Source organism: Artemia franciscana, chromosome 9, assembly GCF_032884065.1.
Source record: "Artemia franciscana chromosome 9, ASM3288406v1, whole genome shotgun sequence".
Taxonomy (NCBI): Eukaryota; Metazoa; Arthropoda; class Branchiopoda; order Anostraca; family Artemiidae; genus Artemia; species Artemia franciscana.
Genome location: NC_088871.1, coordinates 10,116,839 through 10,123,562, shown reverse-complemented (window position 1 = coordinate 10,123,562; position 6,724 = coordinate 10,116,839).

The following is a 6,724-nucleotide window of genomic DNA, read 5'->3' as shown; positions in this document are numbered from 1 at the left end:
GCTAACACCCTACCTCACTGTAGCACCATAAGGCAAATAGATCTAAGCAGACTCTTCTGAATCTCATAATTGTATGGCATAAAAAAGGCATCCCTCTTTAAACCCACTCAAGAAGCTCCTATTTCTCTTAAATCTTTCCTTACGACATCCTCCCGTCCCATTCAGGCACGACCCGCTTTTTGTTTAGCCTTAGGCGGTTAGCCAACGATGAGAATTCTTCGTTATCTGTCATCTTTCATCTGAACAATGTGTCCTAGCCGCTTAGGAAATTTCACAGGAAAATATCTAGCAGCTCCTCTTCCGGTTTTGGAACCCCCACGATTAAGAATCATGCTTAATCACTTCATAATCTTGGCTCATAGTCTTATCTCTATTATTCTAAACTTTTATCGACTGAGAAATTGTGTCTGGACATAGGCTATTCTATTTCTAACCTATTCACTGCACATACCGTGTAGTATTACTTAGGCAAATGAAGCTGTCCGCTTGATTTACCTTCTTGTTACCCAATATCACCTCTTCACCTTCACTTATTTTTCGTATTAGCGACTAAGTATTTTTGACATTAATTTTAAAACCTATTCTTGCACCCTGAACTCGCAAAACCTCTAGAATTTCATTCATTTCGATGAAATTTTCATCTAATTTGCTAAACCATTAGTATAATATAAGTCTAGGAAAGTTTTACTTCCCATTTAATTAGACATTTTCCCATTGCTTTGTTTCTGCCCTTTAGGGCAAAGCCAATCAAAATGATTCATATGAATTGGAATAGAAAGCAATCCTGCTTAATTCCAGAGTTAATACAAAACTAGCGACTAACTTCATTTCCTATATTAGACACAGCAATGTTATTCTCGTAAATATCACTAATCACTTTAATGTATTTATCTGGTATATTAGACAAAGATAGGACCTACGCTAAATTTCTTCTATCTGATAAATTAATAGTTTGCTCATAATTTGTTTAGACTGAATACTAAATGCGTTTCATGATTCAGCTTGTTAGCAAAAACAAATAAGATACCAAGAAAACATTAGCAATCACGACGGTAAAACACAAAAATTGCTGAATCCAACCTCATGAAATTGGCATTTTCGCCTCTACACGAAGTAATACCCGTCCCTGTAAAATGATATGATTAATTTATAAAATGACTACCCAGTTTTAACTCGGTATTCTTGCAAAAGCAAAATGACCACTTAATTTGGATTTGAACTCTTTTACAAATGTAAAATAACCGCTTAATTTCACATTTCGACCTTTTAAAAACGCAAAAAGACAATTGGTTTTTCCTAAATAAATCCTGAATCAACCGAGAGCTCTAAAAGGGGATACTCTAAATAAACTAGAAGCGCCAATAACCTAAAAATTTGGCTCTGAATCCAAAACATTATCGGCTGAGGGGATTTCTGACAACGGGCTGCAAACTGTGAGCATCACCAGGGCATTACCAACCTTTGACTTTACGCGCACAAGGTTTATAATTACTGTCCGTGTAGATTGTACTTAGAGTTTGGTCAAGATCGGGTCTAGTTAATCAAGAAGCAACTAATGTCTTAATAGGTTTCATAAGCACATAGCCAATAAATGCTCACTCTAAGGACGGAGCAAAGAAAAAATAAACTTCTGAAGCAAAACATTAGTAGTTTCTTCCAATCATATTCACGCTTTAAAAGGTTACAAAGTTGACTTTCTCGCTAGTGAAGTATCAAAAATCAAACAGGGGCACCCAATATTTTCAGGAAACAGCCTACTTAAAGGCAACCAAAGGGATTATTCATGCAGCCAGCAACGCATCACCCTAAAATTAATGTTTGACTTAACCTTTTCTACATAACGGTTTAATAAAGCTGCAGTTTTTAACACTTGGATTGAAGTTGCTTATCGGACAGATAAGAGGAAAAGCTATTGACTTGATTTTTTGGAAGATTGAATTTTATCTTCAATACTTAAATGGCAAGTTCTCCTCTAGATTGCTATTCTAGGTACTTTGAGTGAACCTGCATGGAAGACTGAAATCTTTTAACTATGCACATCCGGCGACCGGCAAATTTTTTATCTCAATAGAGAGTATACTTTCAAAAATCACATGTAGGGAATTTGATTGGCCTTAGTAGTCCAGGCTCTAAAAACAGAAATGTTTTACACTTCCATTAGTTTTTTTAATTCCGTTATGCAGTATCAAAAGTCCACGGCACACATTTTGGCGATGCACGAAAACAACAAAGTGTTCTAAAGTTTAAAAGGATAAAGATCTTTTAATTTTAAAACCTGCTCAGACGGGCAACATCAATGAAATTAGTAGTACCTATGTCAGACATATTTTGTCTTGTCTCATTTTGCCTTCTTTCTTTTTTTTTTATTCTTCGTGTTACGTTTTTTTCCGCCCTTCCTTTGCATTTGTATGTAAGTCACTGATCGAAGCTGATAACGTTAAATAGCATTTTCCACAAAATACAGTTAATTTCATGTAAGCTTACACACCATTTACAACAACTTCATCCTAATTCCTTAAGCTACATAGCTTAGAGCACTCTATTTTGGTACTGCAGAACTTTCTGTTTTGTCTTTTTTAGCAATTCTTTTTCTTAAGGTTCCAGATGCAGCCAAATATGATTGTAACTTTGCCAACACACTGTTACTGGAAGGCAAAACCCGTGGAAGTCCTGATCACTGATCAGCAAGTTGAGAGAAAAGACCCCTCTTGAACGAACCTAAAACTAATAGTCACTTACCTTGCAAACTCCCAGAATTTCCGACGATTCGTTTCTGCATTTTGGGAAAGAGACTGTGAAAATGGAAAAGAGGCTTAGTAAAAGCCCAGTAGAAAACTTAACGACTGAATCAGACTTCCCTATACTAGGCTCAGTCACACGAAATATCCATTCCAGCTTCACCAATATGCTGATTTTGGGTTTACAAGAACCAGCCATACCTTAAAAAATGTCAGCTGAGGAATTAACAGTCGGAATCGCCTTTCTTGAGCGAATGCTCTGACCTTTCATATATTGCTACCGCAGAAGAATTATGCTCAAGGTAGGCTGATCCGCACAAAAATTAAAAGTACCTGATTTTTGAGCACATTGTTGAGCAAATTAGGCACTACGACCACATTTTAACCAGGTAATCTCTCAATTCATATCTCAGAAAGGAAGTGTGTCTTTCATTATTCAAGGACTTTACGATGTGGTAGAAACACTCCATCATGTAAAGGGTCCAGTAACACAGAATTTAACCTTGGCTGCTTGATCTTACACATTTGTGGTCAAAGGCTCTTATACAAGCGGCTAACTAGCCTTTGGGTCTACTCAGTGAATCGTGGATCCCGTCAAAGTCTAATGAGTACTGTCAAATTCACAAAGTTCAACTCATTTCGAGTTCAAGAAAAGAATCACTGAGTTTAAGGTACCTTGAACTGACATTGATTGAGATACCCACTGGTTTGCCTACAACAATGAGAATTAAGTTCGATGGTATTGCTGTTGAAAAGAGATTAAGATGGCAACCAACGATTGGGTATGGTGCTGGGCTATGCTTAAACTGCTAATCTGAAGACACTGGTGAACTTGGTGATGTAGAGAGCTTTAAATGTATTCCAGACGATCTACTAAGGATGGTTTTAGATACTCATTTGACTTATCATATATCAAACAATAAGCTATAAATTGATACAACTCATTTGGGCTATAGTGAAAGAAAGATTAAGGTAGCTAGATAACGTTTTACGGATTGCAAAGATTGCGTTTTTCGGCCATCCATCTCGAGCCAAGCGGAAATCAGGTCGTCTTGGCTGGGAAGAAGTTCTAAGGGAGGATTAAAGGAAATTAATTAAAGGAAACTGGAACTTAATGGGATATGATAAAGAGTGAAGCTTTGAATAAAATAAGAAAGAGGAGGAGCGTCCACAAATGTGTTGATTTCAGGTGGTTTGGTGCTGCAATGAGTTGTTAGCAGTAGTTGTAATGTATCCAAACACATTATATCGTTAATAAGAGAAAGGTTGAGATGGCTACGGCACGTTCTGCGGACGAAGGATAACAGATTAAGGAAGAATTTCTTGTTGGCAAACCGTCTACGGCAACACGAAGAGCAGGTTGTCCCCAAAAGGGTTGGAATGAAAACGTCAGGAAACATTTAAAGAAAATGGGAACTTCGTGGGAGGGTGTAAAGAGGGAGGCTTTGAATAGATTGGGATAGAGGATAAGCGTCCGTAGCTTTATTAGTAGTAGTAATATATATTAAATACTACTATCTACAAATGAAATACCAACTACTAACTTATGTTGTGAAGGTCAACATAATACTGAATTTTACTACTACTCTAATTTTTCTTGTTTTAAAGATGATTAGAAAACAAGAGCTAAGAGCTCATATGGCACTTGTGACGAGGCGAGAAGAGCTAAGAGCCAAGAGATCATATGGTATGAGCTCTAACAAAATTCTATGAATCAATAGATTGATTTAAAAAGGAAAATAAGAGGCTTAATGCCGGTCAAGATTTAAAATAAGAGCTCTGAGTCACAAAGTCCTTCTAAATATCAAAATTCATTAAGATCCGATCACCCACTCGTAAGTTATAAATACCTAATTTTTCCTCTCCCTTTTGCCCCCCAGATGGTCGAATCTGGGAAAACGACTTTATCAAGTCAAATTGTGCAGCTCCCTGACACGCCTACAAATTTTCATCGCCCTAGTACGTCCAGAAGCACCGAACTCGCCAAATCACTGAACCCCTCCCCCCAACTCCCCCAAAGAGAGCGAATCCAGTACGATTCTGTCAATCAAGTACCAAGGACATTTGTTTATTCTATCCACCAAGCTTCATCCCGATTCCTCCGCTCCAACTGTTTTTCCAAGATTTCCCCCTCCAACTCCCCCCAATGTCAAAAGATCTGGTCGGGATTTGAAATAAGAGCTCTGAGACATGAATTCCTTCTAAAAATCAAATTTCATCACGATCCGATCATCTATTCGTAGGATATAAACACCCCAATTTTCATGTCTTCCAAGAATTCCGGTTTCACCCTCCAACTCCCCCCGATTGTCAAAGGATCTGGTCGGAATTAGAACTTTAAAGCACAAGATCCTTCTAAATATCAAATTTCATTAAGATCTGGTCACCCTTTCGTAAGTTACAAATACCTCAACTTTCAAAATTACCCCCCCCCCCCCCAATTCCACCAAAGAGAGCAGATCTGGTCCAGTTATGTCAGTCACGTATCTTAGACAGGTTTCTATTCTTCCCATCCAGTTTCATCCTGATCTCCCGCTTTAAGTATTTTCTAAGATTTCCGGTCCCCCCAACTATCCCCCCCCCCCAATTACACTTGATCCGGTTGAGATTTAAAATAAGATATCTGAGTTACGAGGTCCTTCTAAATATGAAGTTTCATGAAGATCCGATCACTCCTTCGTAAGTTAAAAATACGTAATTTTTTCTTATTTTTCAGATTACCCCCCCCCCCCCGCAATTGATCGGATCCGTTCCAATTATGTAAACCACGTATGCAAGACTTCTGCTTATTTTTCCAACCAAGTTTCATCCTAATCCCTCCAATCTAAGCGTTTTCCACCATTTTAGGTTTCCCCACCCCAAACTTCCCCCAATGTCACCAGATCCGGTCAGGATTTAAAATAAGAGCTTTGAGACACGATATCCTTCTAAATATAAATTTTCATGGAGATTCAATCACCCGTTCGTAAGTTAAAAATACCTCTTTTTTCTAATTTTTCAGAATTAACCCCCCCCCCCAACTACCCCAAAGAGAGCGGATCCGTTCTGGATATGTCAATCATGTATCTAGGACTCGTGTTTTTTCCCACCAAGTTTCATCCCGATCCCTCCACTCTAAGTGTTTTTCAAGTTTTAGGTTTCCCCCTCCCAACTCCCCCCCCAATGTCACCAGATCCGGTCGGGTTTAAAATAAGCGCTCTGAGCCACGATATCCTTCTAAATATCAAATTTCATTGAGATCCGATCACCTGCTCATAAGTTAAAAATACTTCATTTTTCCAATTTTATCCAAATTAACCGGCCCCCCACTCCCCCCAGATGGTCAAATCGGGAAAACGACTATTTCTAATTTAATCTGGTCCGGTCCCTGATATGCTTGCCAAATTTCATCGTCCTAGCTTACCTGGAAGTGCCTAAAGTAGCAAAACCGGGACCGACAGACAGACCGACAGAATTGGCGATTGCTATATTTCACTTGGTTAATACCAAGTGCCATAAAAACTTTTAATTGCTTCATATTTAAAATAAGGATCTTTAAAAGATTCAAAACCAAAACTTTTTTTAAAAATCAAACATCAGTTTGCAACAAATGAACTTGCAGCGTTTTGTATTAGGGCAGTAATCTTATCTGTAGAATGGTGTTGAGCAGCCCCAAAGACCAAAAATTTTGATTTTAATACAAATCCGAATTCATTGTATAGCTTCGACTACCAAGGAGTCACGTGACTATGAAGTCGGGTTCAAACGATTCAAAATATTAATTAAATAAACTGAAAATACTAATTAAAAAATATTTTTTAACAGTAAAGAAACATGTGTAAAAATCCTGTGTTTAACTGTTATTTTCAATTTATTTATTAGATTGCCTAAAAGGGCAAAGTCTTGAATCAAAGGCCCAGAAAAGCTCTCTTCTAGAAGCCGTGGGTTCGACTCTCATACCAAAGGCAGTTTATCTAGTCATTTTCTTCGACTAGAAACCCTAAAAG